General features: G+C 44.2%; 1 protein-coding gene across 1 annotated transcript in view; it reads right to left on the bottom strand.

The window, feature by feature from the left end:
- The window catches only part of LOC140410177 (uncharacterized), a 198,762-nt gene that overhangs the window by 161,170 nt on the left and 9,916 nt on the right, over window positions 1–27,676 (bottom strand). The window contains exon 2 of the mRNA XM_072498160.1: window positions 3,558–3,622. The gene's annotated coding sequence lies outside the window, so the exon portion shown is untranslated. The remainder of the gene's footprint in view (window positions 1–3,557; window positions 3,623–27,676) is intronic.

The following is a 27,676-nucleotide window of genomic DNA, read 5'->3' as shown; positions in this document are numbered from 1 at the left end:
CAGGCAGGGAAGAGATGGTCGAGTGAGGGAACCATGGTTGACAAGAGAGGTTGAATGTCTTGTTTAGAGGAAAAAGGAGACTTATGTAAGGCTGAGGAAACAAGGTTCAGACAGGGCATTGGAGGGATACAAGATAGCCAGGAGGGAACTGAAGAAAGGGATTAGGAGAGCTAAGAGAGGGCATGAACAATCTTTGGCGGGTAGGATCAAGGAAAACCCCAAGGCCTTTTACACATGTGAGAAATATGAGAATGACTAGAGCGAGGGTAGGTCCGATCAAGGACAGTAGCGGGAGATTGTGTATTGAGTCTGAAGAGATAGGAGAGGTCTTTAACGAGTCATTTTCTTCTGTATTTACAAATGAGAGGGGCGATATTTTTGGAGAGGACAGTGTGAAACAGATTGGTAAGCTCGAGGAAATACTTGTTAGGAAGGAAGATGTGTTGGGCATTTTGAAAAACTTGAGGATAGACAAGTCCCCCGGGCCTGACGGGATAATATCCAAGGATTCTATGGGAAGCAAGAGATGAAATTGCAGAGCCGTTGGCAATGATCTTTTCGTCCTCACTGTCAACAGGGGTGGTACCAGGGGATTGGAGAGTATCGAATGTCGTGCCCCTGTTCAAAAAAGGGTCTAGGGATAACCCTGGGAATTACAAGCCAGTTAGTCTTACTTCGGTGGTAGGCAAAGTAATGGAAAGGGTACTTAAGGATAGGATTTCTGAGCATCTGGAAAGACACTGCTTGATTAGGGATAGTCAGCACGGATTTGTGAGGGGTAGGTCTTGCCTTACAAGTCTTATTGAATTCTTTGAGGAGGTGACCAAGCATGTGGATGAAGGTAAAGCAGTGGATGTAGTGTACATGGATTTTAGTAAGGCATTTGAGAAGGTTCCCCATGGTAGGCTTATGCAGAAAGTAAGGAGGCATGGGATAGTGGGAAATTTGGCCAGTTGGATAACGAACTGGCTAACCGATAGAAGTCAGAGAGTGGTGGTGGATGGTAAATATTCAGCCTGGATCACAGTTACCAGTGGCGTGCCGCAGGGATCAGTTCTGGGTCCTCTGCTGTTTGTGATTTTCATTAATGACTTGGATGAGGGAGTTGAAGGGTGGGTCAGTAAATTTGCAGACGATACGAAGATTGGTGGAGTTGTGGATAGTGAGGAGGACTGTTGTCGGCTGCAAAGAGACATAGATAGGATGCAGAGCTGGGCTGAGAAGTGGCATATGGAGTTTAACCCTGAAAAGTGTGAGGTTGTCCATTTTGGAAGGACAAATATGAATGCGGAATACAGGGTTAACGGTAGAGTTCTTTGCAATGTGGAGGAGCAGAGAGATCTTGGGGTCTATGTTCATACATCTTTGAAAGTTGCCACTCAAGTGGATAGAGCTGTGAAGAAGGCCTATGGTGTGCTCGCGTTCATTAACAGAGGGATTGAATTTAAGAGCCGTGAGGTGATGATGCAGCTGTACAAAACTTTGGTAAGGCCACATTTGGAGTACTGTGTACAGTTCTGGTCGCCTCATTTTAGGAAGGATGTGGATGCTTTGGAAAAGGTGCAAAGAAGATTTACCAGGATGTTGCCTGGAATGGAGAGTAGGTCTTACGAGGAAAGGTTGAGGGTGCTAGGTCTTTTCTCATTAGAACGGAGAAGGAGGAGGGGCGACTTGATAGAGGTTTATAAGATGATCAGGGGAATAGATAGAGTAGACAGTCAGAGACTTTTTCCCCGGGTGGATCAAACCATTACAAGGGGACATAAATTTAAGGTGAAAGGTGGAAGATATAGGAGGGATATCAGAGGTAGATTCTTTACCCAGAGAGTAGTGGGGGCATGGAATGCACTGCCTGTGGAAGTAGTTGAGTCGGAAACATTAGGGACCTTCAAGCAGCTATTGGATAGGTACATGGATTACGGTAAAATGATATAGTGTAGATTTATTTGTTCTTAAGGGCAGCACGGTAGCATTGTGGATAGCACAATGCTTCACAGCTCCAGGGTCCCAGGTTCGATTCCGGCTTGGGTCACTGTCTGTGCGGAGTCTGCACGTCCTCCCCGTGTCTGCGTGGGTTTCCTCCGGGTGCTCCAGTTTCCTCCCACAGTCCAAACATGTGCAGGTTAGGTGAATTGGCCAATGATAAATTGCCCTTAATGTCCAAAATTGCCCTTGGTGTTGGGTGGAGGTGTTGGGTTTGGGTGGGCTGCTCTTTCCGGGAGCCCGTGCGGACTCGGGGGGCCGAGTGGCCTCCTTCTGCACTGTAAATTCGATGATAATCTATGATTAATCTAGGACAAAGGTTCGGCACAACATCGTGGGCCGAAGGGCCTGTTCTGTGCTGTATTTTCTATGTTCTATGTTCTGTCCCTGCTCTATCCATGTCTCCGAAATGGCCACAACATCAAAGTCTCAGGTACCAACCCATGCCGCAAGTTCACCCACCTTATTGCGGATGCTCCTGGCATTGAAGAAGACACACTTTAAACCACCTGCCTGCCTGCCGGTACACTCCTGCAACTTTAAAACCTTACTCAAGACGTCACTACTCTCAACGTCCTCTATACTGGAGCTACAATTCAAGTTCCCAAACCCCTGCTGAACTAGTTTAAACCCTCCCGAAGAGCATTAGCATATCCCCCCCCCTCCCCAAGGATATTGGTAGCCCTCTGGTCCAGCTGTAGACCATCCCGTTTGTAGCGGCCCCACCGACCTCAGAATGAGCCCCAATTATCCAGAAATCTGAAACCCTCCCTCCTGCACCATCCGTGTAGCCACGTTTTCAACTCCTCTCTTTCCCTATTCCTCTTCTCGCTATCACTTGGCACGGATAATAACCCAGAGATAATAACTCTGTTTGTCCTAGATCTAAGTTTCCACCCTAGCTCCCTTCCTTACATCCCTATCCCTTTTCCTACCTATGTCATTGGTACCTATGTGGGCCACGACTTGGGGCTGCTCCCCCTCCCTCTTAAGGATCCCAAAAACACGATCCGAGACATCACGCACCCTGGCACCTGGGAGGCAACACACCAACCGCGAGTCTCTCTCGTTCCCACAGAATCTCCTATCTATCCCCGTAACTATGGAGTCTCCAATGACAAATGCTCTACTCATCTCCCCTTTTGAGCAACAGGGACAGACTCTGTGCCAGAGACCTGCAACCCATGGCTTACCCCTGGTAAGTCCCCCCCCCCCAACAGTATCCAAAGCGGTATACTTGATACTAAGGGGAACGACCACAGGGGATCCCTGTACAGATAGCTTCCTCCCAGCCCCTCTCACCGTCACCCATCTATCTTTATTCTTTGGAGTAACTACATCCGTGAAGCTTCTATCTATGACCACCTCTGCCTCCCGAATGATCCGAAGTTCATCCAGCTCCAGCTCCCTAACGCGGTTTCTGAGGAGCTGGAGATGGGTGCACTTCCCACAGATGAAATCAGCAGGGACACTGTCGGCGTCCTTCACCTCAAACATTCTGCAGGAGTAACATTGCACTACATTTCCTGCCATCCCCTCTAGATCAAAAAAAGAAAAAGAAAGAAAGAGCTTACCTGTTATTCACTCCCCTTCTCAGCAAGCACTCACTCAGCAACCTCTGCGCCCTGCACGGTAACACCTGCGAGAAAAAAAAAATTAAAAATTACTTACCAGTCACCAGCCAATCGCTTACCTGCAGGCTGTGGCGTCACGGTTCAACTTCTTTCTACTTCTACCTGACCTCGAGCCTTCCTCTTGATCTTTACAGCGGTTGTTTTTATTTGGTTAGAGGAGGGGTAGGGAGGGAAACACTACAGAAGTGTTTCTGGTTTAAGTGTAACTTGTCAACAGCTCCTCCACAAACCACCTTCAAGTTAGGGTGACCACAACCGAGGTATGCAAATGTCCCTTGCAACAGCCAATCAGCAGCTCCGCTCTACTGCCCTCTGTTGGATGCTTGTCTTCACTCGAGCAGCTAGGGTCTCTAACTCAGGTACACATTCAAGTTAGGGTGACCACAACGGAGGTATGCAAATTTTCCTTGCAACAGCCAATCAGTAGTTCCGCTCTACTGCCCTCTGCTGGATGCTTGTCTTCACTCGAACAGCTAGGGTCCGTAGCTCAGGTACACCTTCAAGTTCGGGTGACCACAACGGAGGTATGCACATTTCCCCTGCAACAGCCAATCAGCAGCTGCGCACTACTGCCCTCTGCTATTTCGCCGTTCACTGTCGATTGGTCGTCATTCTCGAATTTCAAATTCCTAATGTCATAGTGGCGGTTTCTACAATCGTTAATGAAGGCACCACACGATCACCTTCTCAAGTGCGTTTTCTGAATGACAATAAATTCTGCCCGTGCCACACAAACCCAGAACCTGTGAACGAATTTAGAGGGAACAAAATATCTCTTATCAGGAGGAATGCGTGATATATTCTAGTTTGCCCCAATATCCATTCGGATATTTTATTATTCTATATTCTTTATCCATTTATTAGTCAGGAGAATGAACTCGACATAAAGGCGTTGTCTCAATTGCTCAAGGATAACAGCACGTGGTTGTCGGACCTGCGCGGATCATCTTTTGTCCAGTTTCTAGTCTCTAACAGCTGTGACGTTCAGTTAAGAGGTTTGCTTTGATTATCAGTGAGAGATAAATAATACAGATCAGCATTTTCGTATAATATTATTATTTACCAAATAAATGATGTTGAATAAAAATATATTGTGCTCCAGTGAAAAACTTGCCATAGCGGATTATGATGTCGCTGTACAAATATGTGACGAAATGTAATCGAAGCTAAACTTGGGCAGGTTCTTAATACACACGAAATTGAATTTTCTCGCCATATGCCTGACTTTGATAGCATGATATCAAATAAATTTCCAAGTCACATTATCTATTACAATATAATGGTATCAGTAGGCTAGTACTTTGACCTGTTGTGTATTTGAGCGAGATAACTCGTTTTCATTTGCTAACAGGGCGTTTTGGAAGGAAAATTAGAGATGTACGGGTATGGAAACTGTCTCTCATTATCTGACAACTTTTTAAAACGAAGGATAAAAGTGTGTCGTGTCAGCAACGAAATAATTCTATGGAATCATCATAACTGTAATACTGCAGCTAAAGTAATTATACATGTCTTAGTTAATAAACACAGGTTGCTGAAAACGGAAATATAAAAGCAGGTATTGCACGCGAATTCCAGTGGAGTCATACAATCCGTATGCGCGCAAGTTTCGATAACAATGCATGGACAACACTGTTTAGGAGATGCATTGCATGTACGAAATGTGCAGCTTTAAATTGGGTGGACATATAATATTTCGCAATGCATTGTGGAACCAAATATGGAGATTTGTAGAGCGTGATGAACGCAGACGATGGTGTAGCGATCTTGTCAATGGATTAGTAATCCAGAATAATGTTCAGGGAACACCGTTTCGAAACCGAACAGAAATCTTACTTTGTCGCCAGCGCCGCAGCAATGTGGTTAGCTCAGAAATGATGAAGCATGCAGCTCAATACGGGCGTTTAGGAATTCTGGCCTTTCCCGAGAAGCCCACATTCCTTTGAATACATAAAGAAAACTCAACTGTCCATAGATATACACATTTCGCAAGATGTACAGAAAGGAACAGCTATCAACATATACCGATCTACCAAGCAATTTTGCTCAATCAACAATTCTTCTGTACCCGTAATGTAATCTGATGACGAAAACTGTGAAGGAAATCGATGGACAGTCTGATCGAGTTAGCTTTCATGTTTTCTGCAGAATATTCCATCGTCTCATATCCAGAATGTAGATGATCCGAAGAAACCATGGGCCCGAATTGCATGTTGGCCTGTCGGCGGTGTTCTACGTGTAGGGTGAGCAGCACAGTGGCATAGTTAGCACTGCTGCCTCACGGCGCTAAAGACATGTGTTCAATTCCGGCTTTTGGTGACTGTTTGCGTGGAGTTTGCACATGCTCCCCATGTCTGCCTGAGTTTCCTCCGGATGTCCACTGTTAAAGTTTAGATGGGTCGGCTGTGCAACAAGTTGAGCCTTACAGGCATAAGGTGGGATATTGCGCCTCGCTAAAATGCTCTCTTGGGTGTCGGTGCAGGCTCGATGGACAAAACGGTATCCTTCTGCATGTTAGCGATTATATGATTTTTCTCTACGGCTTTGTTTGTTGTCCGATCTCATGTAACTGGATGCTGGTGTAGTGTGAATGCTCGGTCCACTATTGAAATCGTTGACATGACCAGTTATTTACAACTCCCTCGCGGACGATTTTCCACATGAGGTGGAAGCTCGGAACAGAATCGAGTTCGTTCTTCATGCGGGAAAAGGGAGGACGCCTCTATGGATTCGTCATTCTTTTCTTCTCAACTTTTAAAACTAAGGGGAAATTTAGCGTTGAAACCCACCTACCCTGTACGTTGTTGAGTTGTGGGGGTGAGTCCCTCTCAGATACGGGGAGCTGTATGCGAGGGGGAGGCATTGACCCCGGGTTGAAGGGAGAGTGAGGTAGTAGCGCTTGCCCCTGCACCACCGTGTTGCCCCACGAATCCGCATGCTGACTTCAAGTGAATATATCTTAGCTGCTCTTTTTGAGCCCGTGTCGTCTCTGGAGCTCTCCCTCTTCGGCCGCCCAAAAGCTCGAATACCTTACAGGTTATCACACTCGTGGCCTCCCGTACCCTCCACACCCGAAACCCCCAAAATTATCTCCTTCTGAAATTTGGAACGCTGACTCCGGGGACTAGATGTACTTCCAGTACTGTCCATAGCAGTTCCTGGAGGTGAAGGTTGTGGAGCTCTACTGTACAATCAGATTTCCCAGCAGTTGTCTCTGGCGGAAATTCTTCAGCGAGCAGATTACAGCTTGGGTCAATAAACGCTAGTTGAAGAGTGCAATCCCTGGAGTCAGACAGTTTTGGGGAAGTGTGCCCTGATGTCCTGAGATATGTTGGACCTTAAATGCAACCGCAGGCGATATCTGCTGCACTATGTTTGAATGTAATGACACCAAAGTTTTTGATTAAGGTCATTTTCAACCTAAAGCATTTCCCCCTATTTCAATGAAATTAATAGGACGAGCATGTTCTGTCTATCTCATGCAATGAACAAGCTATTTTTTGTAGAGGCGGATGCAAGTCCAGCAGGTAATCTGAACATCGAGGGAAACTCGGTTTTCCCCAGTCAGAAATCGCTTGGTCGAATAACAAGTAGTTAATTGTTACTGAAAACGTGCTTTTGATGTTGTCCAAGAATACTAAGTAGTGTATCCAGATTAGAAATATATCATGAACTATATTTGATCAATATTGACTTAGATTTATATCTTTTTATTACGTCCACTATTGTGAGGCATAGGTATATCTCCGACCGGGTACATTAAAGAACTCCGCTTTTTCATGTAATTTAATCTTTCTAAATGATATTACAATGCATTTCGACTAAGTTCTCAGAAAAATGGCTTTGTGGGAAAAATGCGTTAAAAAAAAACATGCACCTGAATTCTACAATTCCCGGCTGGAAGGTTTGCAGACAGATGTGGACCGTGCCGTGGTGGATGCCTGAATTAGATGAAACTGGCTGACTCGGTTTCCCGCCCTTGTGTTCAGGACGTAGAGGGCATTCTAGATATGGGCTACTGAACAGCTAGCTTTTGGGATTTCGGGACAGAAGTCAAGGAAGGGAGGAGTTCCAGTTGCCATGGGGTCGTTGGGGGGGGGGGGGGGTGGGGGGGGGGGGCAGGTGTTCCTGAAGGCGGCGTCTAACATAAATCCTTCTTTTCTGCCAAAGATAGAAGCCCGTGTACTCTCGGGTTCTCCAGGGACAGCTAAGTCCGCCCGTCAGCGTACAAATTACGTCTGGGTGATGAAGTCCCGTAACAGCCTCCCCGAACAGGCGCCGGAATGTGGCGACTAGGGACATTTCACAGTAACTTCATTGAAGCCTACTTGTGTCAATAAGCGATTTTCATTTCAAGTGCCCTGAATTGGGCAAAGGCAGGGAATCCTTCGAGGCCTTGCCGACACCAGTCTAAAAAACTGTCGCATCTCCTGGTGGGCGGGCACCCAGGATGGATCATATTCATTCAGTTTCAGGCTCTCTCCGCCTCTCGCCATCCCCCACCCCTCTGGCCGCCCTGCGGAGCTCACATACCCGCCTGTGTGAAAGCGCGAATTGCAAATATGGCAATATCGTAGGGAGAGTCAGCCATTAGTAATCAACAATTATGCAAACGGGAGCCGAGTATGGAGGGTGTAAGACAACTCACACTAAGTTATAATTGGCCTCGGGAGACAAGGCGTGAAACAAAAATACAATGAAATCAGGGTCAAATAATTATCTCTAGAAGAACGCCTTCTGCTGCCGCTGATGCAGGTCTGAAATAAGTACAAGAATAAACAACATTCACTGATTCAGGGAGTTTTTGTGGACTGAAGCAAAATTGCACTTTCAGTTGGATGACCTTTTTCCTGTACTGGTCCTGATGGTGAACTAAATGGCATTCCACCTCCAATCATCATAATGCACGATTATTGCAGCGCCGAAGGAAACTAGTCGCCTTTATGTATCCGTACCAATTCTACTAATGCGCAATTTACCTAGGCCCATTCTCCTGTCCCGTGAGGCAGCACATGCATCATATTCCGGTCACTGTCCAATTCCCTTTTGACAGTTTTATTGAACGTGCCCCACTATACTCTGACACCGTGCATTCCAGACCTTAAACTACTCGCACTTTTGTTTCAATATCAAATACTTCGAATCCGTGCTATGCCTTTCTCCGACGTTTAGCCAGTGCGAGCAGCTTATGCCTATCTCTTAGAACTGACATTTTCTGATTTCGAACACGTCCATCAAATATCTAAATGGCATTTTTTTTACAATCGATCTAATGACAAATAATACTCTCCCATAGAACATTTCCCTATTCGCTCCAACGCCTTCACATCTTTCGTCAAGGCCACAACTAATGTTCCTTACAGCTTCAAATTAGCCGTGGTGCTCTTGTAAACGTATGCCCTGTTAACAGATGCACGGTCATGTTGCTAATTGCGATCTTTCTCTGACCACTCAATCAGATATGAACATATGCATATTCAATTGATTAATGTTCTTTATTTGCCTTCTCATTCCATTTTATTCTCGACTTAATTAATTACTTCACCCTTCTTAAATCTTTGAAATTCTGCCATGTACAGCAAGGTCAAGGTTATCAATATGTATTCCAAACGGCAAGGGTTCCAACACTACAGGAGCAAACGAGTGACTAGGGAGAGGGTAGGGCTTGTTCAGGATAAACAAGGCCATCTATGTGCGGATCCACAAGGGATGGGAGAGGTCTGAAATGAACATTTCTCATCACTATTTACTGTTCAGAAAGGCAAGAATGTTAGGCAAATTGGGGGAATAATAAGTGATGTCTTGAGGAGTGTCCCTTTACAGGGAATGGGGCGCTGGAGGTATTAAAGTGCATCAATATAGATAAAACCCTGGATCCGAGGAAATGTATCCAAGGACGTTGTGGGAGGCGAGAGACGAAATTGCCAGCCTCCTAGTTGAGATATTTGCATCATCGACAGCCACACGACGGGTGCCCGAGATTGGAGTGTCACATATATTGTGCCCTTGTTTCTGAATGGCTGTCGGGATAAGCCTGGGAACTACAGACCGGTGAGCATTACATCTGTGGTGGATACGTTGTTGGAAGGTATTCTGAGGGACAGGATATGCAGGCATTTAGGCAGGCAAGTGCTAATTAGGGAAAGTCAGCGTGGCTTTGTAAGGGGAAAGTCATTCTCACCAATTTGATTCTGTTTTTAACGAAGTAACCAAGATGGCAGTGAGCTCAACGTTGTCTACATGGACTTTAGCAAGATCTTTGACACGGTTCCGCATAGTAGATTCTTGCCAAAGGTTAAATCTCAGGTAATCCAAAGCAAGATAGCCAATTAGATACAAAATTGGCTTGGCGACCGAAGCCAAAGGGTGGTAATGGGGGGTTGTTTGTCATACTTGAGGCCTGAGGCCAGCGGTGTGCTTCAGGGATCGGTGCTGGATTCAGTGTTATTTGCTATATATATAAATAATTTGGATGAGAATGTAGGAGACATGATTAGTACATTTGCAGATGACATAAAGATTGGTGGAATAGTGGAAAGTGAAGAAGGTTGTTTAAGATTGCAACAGGATCTTGACCAATTGGGCCAGTAGGCTGATGAATGGCATATGGAGTTTAATTTGGATAAATGTGAAGTGATGGATTTTGGTAGTTCATATCAGGGCAGGGCCTAATCAGTTAATGGTAGTGAATTGGGGAGAGTTACAGAACAAAGAGGTATAGAAGTACAGGATCATAGCTCCTTGAAGGTGGAGTCGCAGGTGAACAGGGCGATGAAGAAATTATTCAGCATGATGGGTTTTATTGGTGAGGACACTGAGTACAGGAGTTGTGACGTCTTGTTGAAGTTGTACAAGACATAGATAAGAGCACATATGGAAAACTGTGTTCAGTTCTGGTCACCCTATGATAAGAATGATATTGTTCAACTAGAAAGAGTGCAGAAGAAATTTACGAGGATGCTGCCAGGACTTGATGGTCTGAGTTCTAAGGAGAGGCTAGGTAGGCTGGGAATTTGTTCCCTGGAGCCTAGGAGACTTAGGGGTGATCTTATAGAGGTCTATAAAGTAATGAGCATAGATAAGGTAGATATTCGACATCTTTTCCCAAAGAAAGAATAGTCTAGAACTAGAGGCCCTCAGTTTAAGGTGAGAGGGGAGTCACACAAAAGAGACCAGAGGGAACATTTCTTCACACGGAGGGTGGTAAGTATCTGAAACTGTCTGCCAGAGACAGTGGTATATGCGGGTACAATTGTGTCCTTTAAAAAGCAGTCATATAGTTACGTGGGCAGGGTGGGTACAGAAGGATCTCGGCCAAATGCAGGCTAGCGGGACTAGCTTAGTGATAGGAACTGGGAGGCATGGACAAGCTGGACCGAAGGGCCTGTTTCCATGCAGTAAACATATATGACAATGAGACTATAACACTGACCATTGGAGAACAGTACTTCCTCTAGCACTCAAAACATCCATTAATTACTACTATGTTTCCGGTCAGTTCGGGAACTCCAGATCCATTTTGCCGTTGTCCCTTTTTACTCTGTGAGCTATGACATTGCCCGCACACCCGCATCGCACAAGATCAAACACCTTTTGAAAGCAGACGTACACCACTTCAAATGCCTTTCCTCCATCAATTCTGTTACCTCTTCATAAACACTAACAACTGGGTTAAATCTCATTACCCTTAAGAAATAGGTGCTTGTTTTACATAATTGACTGACATACCCATTAGACCATTAATTGTGTCCTAAATCATGTCATCACTTCTGGGTTCGTCGGCGTCATACTAAGGTGGTACCCCTCCGATGTGTGCGGAATCCCTCGAAGAAGTTTCCAGGTGAGAGTTTACCGGTAACTGCCCAGAAGCTCTAACTTCCTCTGAATAAATGTGCTGCGCTCGGAATCAACCAACAGAAGCTGATAAAGTTGTTGACTTTGGATGGTTCTGCTCGATGTACCCCGAAAGTTACTTTGAGGGAGTTAGAAGGGAAAACATCCAACTCCAGAGTAACATTTAAACAATCAGACCCAGCCTCATTCGGTGCATGCGTCAGAAACACGAACCTCCAGGGGATCTATCATACCACCCCTACCACTCCGACTCCTGGCACGGCCCGTCGGCGGCACAATCTTCCCGGCCGCCAACTAGACCTGACCCCACCCCCCTCCCGTACTAACACGTCCACCTCTCCGCCCTCCATCTCGGATTTACACTGTTACGACCGTCCCAATTCTCGGAATGAAATCCTCCTGGTCTCACCCGTTTCCCGGAATGACCCCCTGCCGGGTTAATCCACACCCCGTATTGACCTCTCTCGTGAACCATCCTCCTTCCACCTGGGCTGAACCGACGCCCGGACTGAGCTCCATCCCGATATACCCGCTCTCGGACCTACCCCATCCATGACTGAGCACCATCTCTTCCTCCCGACATCCATACCGACCTGATTCCCCTACCGGCCAAAGCCCGTCCTGGACTTTCCCCTATCTCCTTCTCTCCCTCTCTCCTGCCTTCTCCCTCCCTCACGAAACCGTCCCTTCTCCCGGTCCAGCCCCACCGCTTCGTGACAAACCCCTCCTCGCCATAACCAACCACCTCCAGCTAAAACATCGGGTTTAACAACCCCCAACCAACCATGCCCTACCGCCACTCCTAAGCACTCGGGATAGTCCACCCCCCCCCCCCCCCCCCCACCACCCATGTTCCCACAAGCCACTGGTGTCGGTTACCCCCATTGTGGTTCGAACGGACCCCCTCTGTTCCCACTCCATTCACTAAATTTCATAATCCAGCTCTCCCTGTACGTTGTCCCTTGAAACCTCCTATTCAGGACAGCTCCTGCCGATAATAGGGGGAGTGACGTATCTCCAATTAGACCGCCACTATCCTGCCGGGGGCACGCTTCGCTGCTTTTGCGACGATTGGGCTGAGTAAGGAATGTCGGGCGATATAAGGGTTTTGGAATCCCAGCGCAGGTTAATTGGTCGAGAGTGGCATTCCGACGGAGATGGCCAAACTTTGGAAGTTCCAGGCTGCTTCTAAAAGGTTCCGCAACACTGACGTTAAACTTAAAAAAACATTGGTTCGACCCTTATCTCACACTTTCTTCCGAATGATACTTGTCATTTTAGTATTTCTGCAGACCTTCGGCACCGTCAACATGTTATGCAGATTGGTAAATTATGGTGAGTGGCTCCTGAATTGAAAATGAACATCTCTTAGCATCCTCAATTGCATTTCGTCCGCTCATGGTGCCCTATTGAACTCGAAAGCATACAGCCTATTCATATACTTTCTCCTTTACAATTTAAGTAGGGTCTACGTCTGCATTATTTACTCTTACTCAATGGTATTGGCAGAATCCATTTTCTGGCGATAAAGCATGACGGCCCACTGCGACCAGTTGCACACTGGTTTGTACTGCTGCATCACAGCGCCAGGGACCCGGGTGCAATTGCGGTCTTGGGCAACTGTCTGTGTGGAGTTTGCAACTTCGCCTTAGCTGTGCCCCTGTCTCTTCTCTCCTTTGAAGAGAATGACATATTCAACAATCGTTTTTGCTGTTAAACTTTGCGCCAATTTAATTGGCCCAAGACATTTCTTTCTCCACTGAAGTTCGCTTGGAGCTATTTTTACTCTGAATCGTGTGATGACGTTTCCAGATAGATACCATAAGTATTTTCGCTGATGTGGAGATGTCGGCGTTGGACTTGTGTGAGCACAGTAAGATGTCTCACAACACCAGGTTAAAGTCGAACAGGTTTGTTTCGAATCATTAGCTTCGAATCAAGTGCGAGGTCTTGCACTTTGGAAAAAAGAATAGAGGCATGGACTATTTTCTAAACGGTGACAAAATTCATAATGCTGAAGTGCAAAGGGACTTGGGAGCCCTATTCCAGGATTCTCTAAAGGTAAACTTGCAGGTTGAGTCCGTAATTAAGAAAGCAAATGCAATGTTGTCATTTATCTCAAGAGGCTTGGAAAAGAAAAGCAGGGATGTACTTCTGAAGCTTTATAAAGCATTAGTTAGGCCCCATTTAGAATACTGTGAGCAATTTTGGGCCCCACACCTCAGGAAGGACATACTGGCACTGGACCGTGTCCAGCAGAGATTCACACGGATGATCCCAGGAATGGTAGGCCTAACATACGATGAACGTCTGAGGATCCTGGGATTATATTCATTGGAGTTTAGGAGGTTGAGGGGAGATCTAATAGAAACTTACAAGATAATGAATGGCTTAGATAGGATGGACGTAGGGAAGTTGTTTCCGTTTGCAGCGGAGACTAGGACCCGGGGGCACAGCCTTAGAATAAAAGGGAGTCACTTTAGAACAGAGATGAGGAGAAATTTCTTCAGCCAGAGAGTGGTGGGTCTGTGGAATTCATTGCCACAGAGGCCGGTGGAGGCCGGGACGTTGAGTGTCGTTAAGACAGAAGTTGATACATTCTTGATTTCTCGAGGAATTAAGGGCTATGGAGAGAGAGCGGGTAAATGGAGCTGAAATCACCGATGATTGAATGGTGGATTGGACTCGATGGGCCGAATGACCTTACTTCCGCTCCTATGTCTTATGGTCTTATGATTGTGGGAAATAAATTGAGTTTAATGCAGAAAAGTGTGAGGTGATTCATTTTGGAAGGAATAACAGGAAGACAGGGTACTGGGCTAATGGTAAGATTCTTGGTAGTGTGGATGAGCAGAGAGATCTCGGTGTCCATGTACATAGATTCCTGAAAGTTGCCACCCAGGTCGAGAGGGTTGTTAAAAAGGCGTACGGTTAGCTTTTATTGGTAGAGGGATTTAGTTTCGGAGCCATGACGTCATGTTGCAGCTGTACAAAACTCTGGTGCGGCCTCATTTGAAGTATTGCGTGCAATTCTGGTCGCCGCATAACAGGAAGGACGTGGAAGCATTGGAAAGGGTGCAGAGGAGATTTACCAGGATGTTGCCTGGTATGGAGGGAAGATCTTATGAGGGAAGGCTGAGGGACTTGAGGCTGTTTTCGTTAGAGAGAAGAAGGTTAAGAGGTGACTTAATTGAGGCATACAAGATGATCAGAGGATTAGATAGAGTGGACAGTGGGAGCCTTGTCCCTCGGATGGGGATATCTAGCACGAGGGGACATAGCTTTAAATTGAGGGGAGATAGATATAGGACAGATGTCAGAGGTAGCTTCTTTACCCAGAGAGTAGTAAGGGCGTGGAATGCCCTGCCTGCAACAGTCGTGGACTGGCCAACGTTAAATGCATTTAAATGATCATTGGATAAACATATGGATGAAAAGGGAATAGTGTAGATGGGCTTTAGAGTGGTTTCACTGGTCAGCGCAACATCGAGGGCCGAAGGGCCTGTACTGCGCTATAATGTGCTATGTTCTATGTTCTAAATGTTCACTACCTATCAATGTGAAGACAATTACGAAGAATGTAAAAATGTCATTGACAGCAGACGTATTTGTTCACCACAAACGGCTGGACTGACTGGACAGTAAAGGCCTGTTAAAGAGTGTAGCGGCAGGAGGAGTGGGATTTGGGTTGGGGGCGGGATTCTATTGCATGCTTCTGTGGACTGGAAAAGACCGCGCTGGAAACTGAATGTAGGTGACAAACGTTCATGTACAAACTGGGCTGAATGGGAGCTCCGACTTGTCGCCTCGGTAATCTTGCGCCAGGAAGTCTGCTGATCTCCTTGCCCAGATAATCAATGCAATAAATAAAGACAATCCAACTTTCGTGCACAATAAAAAACGGATTTTTTTTTTTTTATGAACTGCCTTTGACGATTCATATTTTGAAAGCGCATTTTTCCGCTAATACACCCGCCATAAGCCTCGGGAGGAAACTATCTGTCAGAAAATGTCTCAGTTCAGTTACATTTGGTCGCGAAAGCCAGAATTCGAAGTGATTATTACTTCAGTTAATAGTTGATCTAATATCTTGAAGCTTAATCTCCACACCTGTGGATACTTAAATGTGAACTTCTCAAATATGTGTGACGGGAGATGCTGCGGACAGAAAGCAAGATTTTCAATATGCCCGAGAAGTGTTCCCTGGATTTATGTGGTTCCAGAATTCAGGAAGAAAAATCTGTAGGCGCCAACCCATGCAAACACCCTATATCCCCCTCCCTCCACACACGCCCCTCCCCCCTCCACACATCTCGCCAGTCCCACTTCCAGAAGCCGGTAGCCCTCCAACCGACCTTCCACTGCCCATTTCCCGGCCGGCCTTCACAACAATTAATTTTCAGGCTTCCTTCAAGGTGGCAGCCACAAATGTGGAGATGAGTGGCAGCACGGCGGCGCACTGTTTCGCTTTGCTGCCTGATGGCGCTGAGGTCTCAGGTTCGATCCTGGCTCTGGGTCACTTTCGGTGTGTAGTTTGCATATCCTCCCCGTGTTTGCGCGGGTTTCGCCCCCACAACCCAAAGATGTGCAGGGTAGGTAAATTGGCCACGCTAAATTCTGCCTTAATTGGAAAAAAATAATTGAGCACTCTAAAATTAATTAGAAAATCAAATGTGGAGAATGCTGGGCGACGAATGTTCCTTAGCTGGACTATATTTGGCAACTTAATGCCCTCTATTGAGGCAAATGCGGATGGTTATTTCAAGGGCATCTCTACCCAGTGTACAAATTTAGCGAGGTCGTGTGGGAAACCAAAGGGGTCCGTCCCACTTACCTCAATTTCACTCTCGCCCCACACTCCAATACACCGCATCCCCTACTACCACCACCGTACCACATTTAAATGCGTGCAGGTGTAGCGTATAATTCTGGTCATCGTTTATTTTTATGCAATTTAGACATAGTATTAAAATAGTTCAAGCGAATCCAAGAATGAATTACCCAGGCACGCGAACACATATTTCTGTGTGCTCACTATATTTCTCTCTCAATTCCCTTTGCAGCGCCACCTTCACTTTTGTGTTACTCGTACAAGAAAGCAGTTTAAGTTCACAAAGTTGCATTGTAGTCGGGAGGCAAACCTGCCTACATGCGTAACTTCTTGATTACCACGTCTGAAAATAGTAAAAACTATCCGCGCGCAACAAAGATGTTATCTCACCCATCGACCCACCGGCCCACTGACCAGCTCCACCCCAAATACCATTATCACCACCACCCCACCAGCGAAACTACTAAAGTCAGTTGCAATTCAATGATAATGGACTCCGTAACGTGCACCAATCTGCATTATCCTGTTCGAATTAATCATTTTCTAAAACGGAGATAAGATTAACATACCAAGTTTAGAACATAATTTCTGAGGTCATTTTCGGGTGAAGTGTGCAATTAAATGTAGGCAGTGATTAACGGTTACATTTTACAGACAAAGGCATATAAAACAGATCACACATTGCACATTTCTCACCACTCAAATTGCAGTTTGCGCCACAGAGCAGCAAAACTGATTTCAAACCTTCCTGTAATAAGTTTATGGATGACCTTACGTTTCAAGTAACGTCCAATTAAGCTCTCTCACAACAATCGGATCAAACTTTGAACAACAGAAAATGTTTCAAAATAAATGTCAAATAACGTTCTCCAAATGGGACCATATTAATTGAGCTCCTGTCCCAGCAGAATGAGCAGAATTTATCATAGATTAACATAGAATTTACAGTGCAGAAGGAGGCCATTTGGCCCATCGAGTCTGCACAGGCTCTTGGAAGGAGCACCCTACCCAAGGTCAACACCTCTACCCTATCCACATAACCCTGTAACCCCACCCAACACTAAGGGCAATTTTGGATACTAAGGGCAATTTATCATGGCCAATCCACCTAATCTACACATTTTTGGACTGTGGGAGGAAACCGGAGCACCCGGAGGAAACCCACGCACACACGGGGAGGATGTGCAGACTCCGCACAGACAGTGACCCAAGCCGGAATCGAACCTGGGACCCTGGAGCTGTGAAGCAATTGTGCTATCCACAATGCTGCCGAGCTGCCCTAAATTCAATAATAAATTTAGAGAAAGCACTTCATATTATTCTTACGTGGAAATATACCAGCAGGTTAAATTACATTGTGCAAATCGCTGTTCTCCTGTAGCGTTTTGTTTTCCAGAAAATATATTCCAGATAGGGTAGAATTCACTATTGTAACTTTATAGTGCAAACTGCAACTGGAGGTGTTGAGGAATGCGTAATGTGTCTTCTGGTTTTATCAGCTTATGTCTGCAAACTGTAAACCTTGATCACCTCAAACGTCTAACTGTACGTCACACCTGCAAACGATCTCAGAAACTAAGCTGTTAAATTGGCCACCTTAAACATATCTAAATTTTCAAAATCCATTAATCAGAATATAGGGCTGATGGTGGATGGTAAAATCTATGTTTACAAAAAACTATATGTGAATTCAGCTGCAATATGACACGCGATAGCAATCAGTGAATCTCTGTAATAGGAAACACTTGTTTCAAGTCCAGCTGTCGAAATTGTGTGATGCCATGAGTAAATATGGGAAAACGATTTTAAAAATCCGGGCAACTTTTTTCCTAATCGCAACAGGAGATGAATAAAGGCATTCTAGATAAGAAGAGCATTTGCTGCCGTTACGGAACACGTCCAAACGCAAATTTTCAGCACGGTAACACAGTGGGTAGCACTGTTGCTTCACAGCTACAGGGTCCCAGGTTCGATTGCCGGCTTTGGTCTCTGTCTGTGTGGAGTCTGCAAGTTCCCATCGTGTCTGCATGGGTTTCCTCTGGGTTCCTCCTTCCCCAATTCCCGAAAGACGTGCTTGTTAGGTAATTTGGGCACTCTGAATTCTCCCTCTGTGTTCCCGAACAGGCGCCGGAATGTGACGACTTCCAAAGTGTATATCCTCACACGTTTCAGGGTTAAATTCCATCTGCAATTCTTCTGCCTATTTGACCATCCCGTGTATATTTTCCTGTAACCCAAGACACTCAACTTTACTGGTTTCGACCCGGCCAATCTTTGGGTCCTGAGCAAACTTACTGATCCTACCCTCACATCGTAATGCACGAGTTTTTATGAATCAAAAACAATAGCGGACCCAGCACTGATCCCTCTTGTATGCCACTGGAAACTGGCTTCCAGTCACTAAAGCAGCCATCTGTCATCACACTCTATCTTCTACAGCGAAGACAATTTTGAATCCACCTTATCAAGTTACACTGTATAGCATGCGCCTTGCCGTCTTTATAAGTCCCCATGTGAGACCTTGTCAAAGGCTGTGCTGAAATATGTTAGTTACATTCACTGCAGCACCCTCATCGACACATCTGCTCACACCCTCTAAAAAATCATTTTGGTGAGTCGTGCCCACCCTCTGGCAAAGCCATGCAGAGTATTCCTGATGAAACCTTGCCTCTGAAAGTGGAGATAGATTCTCTCCTTCAGGACTTTCTCCAGAAGTTTCCCTACCACCGTCGCGAGACTCCCTGGGCTGTAGTTCCCTGACTTGTCTCTGCAACCTTTCTTAAGTAGTGGGACCAAATTAGCTGTTCTATAGTTCTCTGGCCCTTCCCCCGCGCCAGAATTTAAAATGTGCGTCCTCTCCCGGCAATCTCCTCCCTCGCCTCTCACAGCATAATGGGCACAATTCATCTGGACCAGGGGATTTGTCTACTTTTAAGCCTGCAAACACCTCTAACACCTTGTTACTCACTATGACAATTTGCTCAAAAAACCCAAAGTCTCTCTCTGCGAGTTCCATAACTACGTCCTCATTCTATTCGGTGAAGACAAATGTGAAACATTCGTTCAAAACCTACCAATTGCCATTGGCCCCAGCCACAGATTGTCCCCTTGTTTCCTACTGGGCGCTACTCTTTCGCTGATTATCCTCTTCCCATTGATATCTTTATAGAATGTCTTGGAACGATCCATACTTCTACCAGCCAGGGCTTCCTCTTACTCTCTCTTTACTCCCGTATTTTTTTCTTAACCTCCGTCCTGCACGTTCTGTATTACACGGTCATCTCCGTTGATTCCCTACCCTGGTACTTGCTAAAATAATCTATTTTCCTTCTTATATTGTCCAAAATGCATCTGGTCATCCATGATTCTCTGGGCGTGTTACTCCATCCTATTGTACCAGAGGGAATAGGATGGGCCTGTACTCTCCCAATTTCGTTTATGAAAGTCCCCTCCCTAATCCCCCCTCCACCCCCACCTTACTGCTCTTCTGTAGAAGTCCCCACAAGTAACTCTTCCCAGTATACCCTGGCCAGATCCTGCCTCATTTTACTAAAATCTGGTTTCTCCCTATCTAAAAACGTACTTTTTTTTGCAACTCGTCTATTCCTTTGTCCAAAGCGAAACTTCAATTGTACCATGTTGCGTTCGCGATCACTAAAATGCCCCCCCCCCCTGTCAGCACGCCAACAACCTGTGTGGCTTCATCCCAGAATTAGGTCCAGCACAGCACCGTCCCCCGTTCTGCCTTTTGGGTATTGACCTAAATATTTGTCCGGTATACATTTTAAAAACTCCTCTCCGTCTAAACCCATAAAACGATTACTATCCCATTTAATGTTGGAAAAGTTGAAATCACCTAATATAATTACCCTATTATTATTTTACACACCTCGGTGGCTGGCACAGTGGCGCTGTGTTTAGCACTGCTGCCTACGGCGCGGAGGACCCAAGTTCAATCCCGGCCTCATGTCACTGTCTGTGTGGAGATTTCACATTCTCCCCGTGTCTCCGTCTGCTTCACCCCCACAGCCCAAAATATGTGCAGCGTAGTTGGAATGGCATTGCTAAATTGTCATTTAATTGGAAAAATAATTGGGTGCTCTAATTTGTGTTTTGAATTACATACATCCTCGAATTGAGACATATTTGTTCCTAAATTTCCCACTGGCTATCTGCTGGTCTATAATAAGCATCTAGCAACCCACCTGCCCCGTGTTTTATTCCGAAACTCGACCCACTAAGCTTCATATGATGCCCCGTCCAAGATATCATCTCTCCTTTCTGCAGTAACTGACTCGTTAACAATAATGCAATGTCTGCTCTTCTTTTACCCCTTTTTCGGTTGGTAGATGTCAAGTAGTGGAGATCCACAGGTATCAGTGCTGGAAAATAAGACATTGACAAGCTATCAATGTCATGAATGAAAGTACCGAATGTGTGGTAGTTAGAAATGTCGTTGACACCAAGGGTAATACATTGTAAGAAGATAAACGTAGGATACAAATATGTTTGGAAAGGCCAGAAAATCTGGTAAGCACGCCAGATGGATGTAATGTGAAAAACTATGCACATATGCAATTTGTCAGGAATCTTACACTCTAGAAATGTAGAAAGCTTGCAAGGCTCAGTATTACAGAACGATTTGCGTGATGTTATATATGAAGTAAGATAAACGTTGGGTGTGAAAGGTGCTGTCCAAGGAGCTTTGGCGAGCTCCTGCAGTGCATCTTCTCGGCAGTACACACTGATGCCACTCTGCATTCATGGTGGAGGGATTGAATGTTGTGCAGTGGATGTTTTATCCTAGATGGTGTTCTTGGAGCTGCACTCATCCCGTCGACGGTATAATATTCCATCGCACGCCTGACTTGTGCATGTGAGATAATGGTCAGGCTTTGCGGAGATAGGAGAAGAGCTACATGCTGAAGGAGTCTTCCTTTCTGAGCTTCTCATAGAAACCCTGCAATTCAGAAAGAGGATGTTCGGCCCATTGAGTCTGCTGAGATCCTCTGAAAGAGCACCCTGCCTAAGCCCAATCTCCCACCCTACCCATAAACACACTAGGGGCAATTTACACAGCCAATCCCCCTAAACTGCACATCGTTGTTCTGTGTGAAATTTAGCATAGGTAATCCACCCAACATGCACATCATTAAACAGTGGGGGGAAACTGGAGCACCCGGAGAAAACCCACGCAGACACGAAGATAATGTTCAAACGCCACACAGACAGTCACCCGATGTAGGAATCGAACCTGCCGCTGTGAGGAAGCAATACTAATATACCGCCCTACTGCCCATGTAGGCGCAGTGTTTAGATGGGCAGACCGGTTGACATTCTGGTCAATTGTAACTCCCATTGTGCTGATAGTGGTAGATTCAGTGATAGTGGTGGCATTGGATTCAAAGGGCTCTGGTTATATTTTCACATATTTGAGATGGAATGTTAGCGGTACTTGTGGCGAGAATGTTTTTTGCCACCGATCAGGCAGACACTGAGAATTTTCCAGGTACTTCTGCCCTTGAATGTGGATTGTTGCAGTAAATGACAAATATGGTGCTGAACATATTACAATCTACAGCGATGGTCTTTGATTTAGCAGCTGAAAATGTTGGCCCCAGGCCGCTCCACTCAAGAGCCACTGCAGCGATGCCTGAGCTGAGATGATTGACCTCCAAAAACAGCGCCGATCTGCTTTGTGCAATGTATGTCTTCAATCAATGCACCGTTGCCCCTCTGATTCTATTGGCTCCAGTTCTTTGTATCGCTTTTCGTGACACAGTCGGTCAAGTGCGGGCTTTCTATCAAGGACAATCCCTTTACCTCAACCTGGTGTTCAACCGTGTTGCCCATATTTCATGCAAGGATGTTTTGAGTTCAGGCTCAGCTTCGATTTGTTCTGTTGTTGTGCATAGAACATTAATGGACATGTTTCCACATTTTCGGCTCGATACCATGTTGCAGCTCGTGGAACGTCGTGGACTACGATGGCACAATTTCAGGATCATAACCTTCAGTAGTATGTGTTATATTACCTTTGGTGGTAAAATGTCGTGTTCTTTGTCTTTTGATCCAGAATGGTCGGTTAAGTTGGTGACAAAGAATCCACCAATCATTAGATTAAAACAAAATTAATTTATTGGATAACGATTAATTAAATGATTCGCACATACTACTGAGCTATAGTTAATAATAAAGTAATACTGAATCTGTCTAACAGTAATCAATAATATACATAGTCACTACTAATAACCTCGTGTTAACTCTCTCTAATCTAATACTCTCCTCGTGCTGTTCTCGTGTCTTCTTCTTCACTAACTTCCCGGCATTCCCTGAGGTCTGATTTATATACATAGGTATAATGGTGCCCTCTCGTGTTTGAATTATACAGAGATGTAATAATTAACCATTCACTAGTTTGCCTATATCCATATCATTGCCTCTCCCTTTTTTAACATTTATTTTCTATGTACAGAGAAATAAATGTTATCTATGTGACTTTGACATGTAGTGAAAAATCAATAATGGAAAAGTTCAACAGGTACCATTCACAAATTGAGTCTGCTCGGCTTCCTTCTTTTCCTGGTTGACCTTCTTAAACCACAAAGAGGAGACTCAGCAGTTGTTGCAGTCCTCTGTGAATCTTCACAAACTTTGGAAGTTGTGAATATTGTCACGGAGATGTAGATCTGGAAAAATGTTGTTGTGTTGTTCGAGTTTCAATAGTGCTCGGCGGTTACGTCGAACATTTGATCTTTCATCTGATTGAATGACATAGGATCGTGGTGCTGCTTGTCTAATAACTGTTGCAGGAGCAGACCAACCTCCATCAGGTGTTTTGATCCTGACTGTGTCACCTGGAAGCAGTGCGTCCAATGTATTTGCCTGCTGATCGTAATACATGTGTTGTTTATCTCATTGATGTTGCATGTTTTGCATTACGGGAAAATGACCTGGATTAGGTAGCAGAATGAACGGTAGAGTAGTCCTTAACTCCCTGTTCAGCAACAATTGCGCTGGTGATAAACCCGTGGCAAGCGGAGTTGCTCGATAGGTAAGTAACGCAAGATACATGTCTGCATTAGATTTAAAAGCTCGGTAAAGAAGTTGTTTGATGATATGAACTCCTTTCTCCACTTCACCATTTGATTGAGGGTAGTGCGGACTCGAAGTTATGTGAGCGAATTTGCAGTTTCGAGAGAATTCAGCCCATTCACAACTATTGAAGCACGGCCCGTTGTCAGAAATGATAGTGGTTGGAATTCTATGCCTGTCAAAAGTTTCATTTGTCGCTTTTATAACAGATCTGGATGTGAGATCGGAGAATTTGATGACTTCCGGTTCATTCGAAAAGTAGTCTTTGATTAACACATAATCATGACCATTACAGTTAAACAGATCGATTCCCACTTTCAGCCATGGAGATGTCTCTAATGCATGTTGTTGAAGTTTTTCCTTGCATTCTGCAGGTTGAAATTCCTGACATGTTTCGCATCCAAGTATCATATTAGTGACGTCACGCTTGAGACACGGCCAATACACAGCTTGTCTTGCTCTTCCATTGCACATTTCAATGCCAAGGTGACCTTCATGTATCTGGTTAAGAATAATGGGTCGGAGAGATAATAATATAAATATCCGATCAAGTCGAAGTAACAATCCATCCACAACTGCTCAGTTTGCATAAATATTCCTGATCTTGGAGCAATGCACTTTCGGCCAACCATTGTTGAGATGGTCTATGACTCTTTGAAGCATTGAATCCTTCTTGGTTTCTTCATGGATGAGGTTCAGTTTCACATCTGAAGCAGGAAGAGTTTCAGCTCGAAGCTGCACTTGTGCTTCTATGTGATGTATGAATTCATGAGGTTCTTCTTCTGAATTGATTGAACGTGATAGAGCGCCAGCTAGTATCAAGTCCTTGTCTGGAATATAGATGAGATTGAAGTCGTATTAACGAAGCTTCATCAAGATCCTCTGTAATCTCGGTTGCATATCATTTAGATCCTTTTGTATGATATGGACAAATGATCTGTGGTCAGTTTCAACAGTAAAGGTAGGGAGACCATACACATAATCATGAAACCTCAAAATATCTGTCAGCAATCCCAAGCATTCTTTCTTTATTTGTGCATACCGTTGTTCAGTCGGCGTCATTGCTCTGGAAGAATAGGCAGCTGGTAACCATGACGAATTGTCATATTTCTGTAACAATACTGCTCGTATTCCGCTCTGACTAGTATCAGTCGAGATTTTTGTCTCTTTGCCTGGGTCAAAGAATGAAATAAGAAGTGCAGTCGTCAGTTGAGACTTTAAATTGAACCATTCCTTGTAATGAGTGTGGGTCCAATCAAAAGTGGTAGACTCTAACTGAGATTTCTGAGAGCAGAAGTTCTGGACCAGAGGTTAGGAATGAACTTTTCTAGAAAATGCACAACACCTAAAAATCGCAAAAAGGCCTTTTTGTCCTCAGAGACTTTCATTTGTTGTATAGCAGCAATCTTGTCGTTGTCAGGTCGCACGTCATGTTCTGAAATGTGGTCTCCAAGGAACTTCAAAGTCGAAATATCAAAACTACATTTGGTTCTATTCAGTTTCAAACCAAATTAATGTACTCTTTGAAATATTTTTCAGAATCTAAAATTGCTTCCTTCTCTTGTGGATGACCAAACGATTATATCTTCCACATATACATGTACACCTTCAATACCTTCAATTATCTGTTCCACTACACGATGAAAAATCTCTGATGCTGCGATAATACCAAATGTCATCCTGTTATAGCAGTACCTACCAAAAGGTGCGTTGACAGAACATAACTTTCTCCTGGATTCATCCAGCTGCATCTGACAGAATCCTCTGAAAGTATGCAGTTTGGAAATTCTTTTAGCGTTAGCCATTTCGCGAGTGATTTCTTCTCTCTTGGATCTGGGATAGTGCTCTCTCTTAATGTTCTTAGTAAGATCTTTATTGTCGATGCATATCCTCAAATCACCAGAAGGTTTATTTACACAAAACATGGAACTGACCCAGTCAGTCGGTTCTGTAATTCTTGATATAATGCCTTGATGTTGTAATCTTGCCAGTTCAAGCTTCAATCTCTCTCAAAGTTCTGCAGGAACTCTTCTCGGCCGGTGGACCACAGGTTTGGCATCCGGTCGTAGCTGAATTTTGTAACGGGAGGGGAGAGTACCCATGCATTCGAGGACGTCTGGAAAACGATCCAGAATCTCTTGAATGTTGTCTTGATCCGTGGTTGAGATGAGGTCGCACTATATATTCTCTGGATAAGGTGCAGATCCTTGCAGCTGAGAGTGACGATTTGCTTGAATCAACATTCTGATATCTCAGAGATATCGCTGCGTCATGATTGGTAACTAACAAGAAGCAAGATCCAATTGAGGTCATGGCATTGCCACTGTAGTCGCGCAGATGACAAGTCAATTTATTGATTTCAGGAGTTTGCTTCAGATATGAGAAGTCAAGCATGTTGAGAAAATTTGCAGAAGCGTCAGTATCAAGCTTAAATTTGTTTGGAGAATTGTTAGCGTGAAGTACTGTCTTCCATTCCGTATCTGTGTTGATAGAGTGAACTAACTTGAAAGGAGATTAGACTTCTGTGGTTCCATCATACTTCTCAATGATGCCTACAAAGAACGAGTCTTCCAAAGAATAAGCATCTAAATCATTGGGAAAGAATTCTTGAAAACCTTCTTCCTTTGTATCCACACTTCTAACATTCATTTGTTTTGAATTTAAATTCGAAGATTAAATTTGAGAGTGGATCTGCACTGAACAGCGAAGTGGTTGTGTTTGCCACATTGTTATCAAATCTTTCCTCGAGCTGAGCATTTATTTAGAGTGTGGGCGTTTCCACATCTTCCACACGTCATCGCGTACGCGTCTTCCGCACAACTCGTCTTCGCGCATGCGCAGATAGGTCTTCGTCCGCCTCGCATCTTTTTACGAAGTGCGCACGTGTAGGTTTAGAATGCGTGTGTGCAAGATAGCTGCAGCCCGTAACGCGCATTTTTTTCATCTAGGACACTGCCGTAACACATTCTACTTGGAGTTTCGTTTTCGCAGCCTTTTCTCTGAGAAAAACGTCACTATACTGTCTTTTGGATAATTGATGTAAATGGCACATTTCGATCCTGTTTTCAAGCGCGAGGCCTTTCTGCCTCAGCAAACGTTCTCTGAGCTAATCATATATTATTCCGAAGATAATTTCATCTCTGATGATTGAATCATTTAACATAAAAAAGTGACAATACCTAACAGTTTGAGATCGGCCACATAACAATGATTTGATTCAGCTTTGTTTTGCATTCTTCTGTTGAAAATAAAATGCTCAAAAGTCAAATTTGTCTGAATTTTGCAATGCTGATCGAACTTCCCTATAACAACTTCAAATTTGGTCTTATCTTGATCCGCAGAAAATTGAAATACATTATATAGTTCTACGGCTTGTGGGCCAGCCATTGTTAGAAACAGCTATTTTGTGTTCATTACTCTCATTATTTAAATCGAAAGCAGCCAAATATAACTGAAACTGCTGCTTGGACACTCTCCAGTTAACATGAAGTTTACCGTGATCCGGAGTTGTATCTATCGTCCTATCTATCTGTGTATCTATCTATCTATCTATCTGTCTATCTATGTATTTATCTATCTATTTCTAGCGTTCTATCTTTCAATCTATCTATCCATCTATCTATATATCTATCCATCTATCCATCTACCTATCTATTCATCTATCTATCTATCTATCTATCTATCTATCTATCTATCTATCTATCTATCTATCTATCTATATATCTACCTATCTATCTATCTATCTGCCTGTCTGTCTGTCTATCTATCTATCTATCTATCTATCTATCTATCTATCTATCTATCTATCTAACAATCAACCAATCTATCTATCTATCTATCTCTGGATGTATCTATCTCTCTCGATCTATATATCTATCTATCCATCTATTCATCTATCCATCTATACATCTATTCATCTATCCATCCACCTATCTATCTATCTATCTATCTATCTATCTATCTATCTATCTATCTATCTCTCTATCTCTCTCTCTATCTATCTATCTATCTATCTCTGTATGTATGTATCTATCTATCGTCCTATCTATCTGTGTATCTATCTATCTATGTATTTATCCACCTATTTCTATCGTTCTATTTATCTATCAATCTATCTATCCATCTATCTATCCATCCATCTATCCATCTATCCATCTATTCATCTATCCATCTACCTATCTATTCATCCATCTATCTATCTATCTATCTATCGTTCTATCTATCTATGTATGTATCTATCTATCTATCATCTACCTGTTATCTATCTATCGATCTATCT

Source organism: Scyliorhinus torazame, chromosome 4 (assembly GCF_047496885.1).
Source record: "Scyliorhinus torazame isolate Kashiwa2021f chromosome 4, sScyTor2.1, whole genome shotgun sequence".
Taxonomy (NCBI): domain Eukaryota; kingdom Metazoa; phylum Chordata; class Chondrichthyes; order Carcharhiniformes; family Scyliorhinidae; genus Scyliorhinus; species Scyliorhinus torazame.
Note: the sequence above shows the minus strand (reverse complement) of the source record. Positions and strands in the feature narration are given on the sequence as shown.